Source organism: Crocuta crocuta, unplaced genomic scaffold (genome assembly GCF_008692635.1).
Source record: "Crocuta crocuta isolate KB4526 unplaced genomic scaffold, BGI_CrCroc_1.0 scaffold847, whole genome shotgun sequence".
In the NCBI taxonomy this organism is placed as follows: domain Eukaryota; kingdom Metazoa; phylum Chordata; class Mammalia; order Carnivora; family Hyaenidae; genus Crocuta; species Crocuta crocuta.
Genome location: NW_027527836.1, coordinates 35,876 through 36,750, shown reverse-complemented (window position 1 = coordinate 36,750; position 875 = coordinate 35,876).

Genomic DNA, 875 nt, shown 5'->3' with positions numbered 1-875 from the left:
ACATCATAAATAGGACACATCTCTCAATGGAAATAGAAATCAAGATCAACAACAAAACCTTTAAAAAGTCTAGAAAAAAAAACAAAAATGAGCACATATCCTTTCAAGAACTTTAAAAAGTAATGCAAGAGTAGTCACACAAGTATGAATAAGTGTGATTGCCACTGGACATGCTTACGTACATTTTCTTTTCTTCTTCTCCTCCTCCTCCCCCTTCCCCTCCTCCTCCTCCTCCTGCTCTTCCTCCTCCTTCTTCTTCTTCTTTAGAGAGAGAGGTCACAAGTGTGTGAGGGTAGAGAGAGGGACAGAGAGAGGGAATCCCATTAGGGGCAGAGAAAGAGAGAGAGTAGCAGGGCTCACCCAAAGTGGGGCTTAAGCTCACCTGATGCAGGACTTGAACTCACGAATCATGAGATCATGACCTGAGCCGAAGTCAGATGCTTAACTGATTAAGCAACCCAGGTGCCCCTCGTGCCATTGCTTTATAATTGTAAGAGATGCTTTACAAAAAAGCGAAATTTATAACTGTCTTTCCAGACAGTTATAGACCTGAGACTCAACTCAGGTCAACATAGCTTCATCCCAAGCATCAAGTATCCCACTACACTTTGTGTTCCATCAGACTGTGGTTTCTTTGCTGACCGAATTTTGCAAATCTCTATCCTGTGGTGTCAGCTGTTGATGAAAAAGTCGCTCCCTTCAAGCAGTGACATCAGCGCCCCTGGCACACTGCTCCTTCCACACTCCTGCACAGACATCTGCTCATCTGTCAGCCAGCACTAGGGCTGTGTCTGTAGTTACCATAGTTCACTTCTTGGGTAGTTCTAGGCATCCAGCTCTCTTGTCTCCCCCAACTAGCTCAAGCAAACTTATGC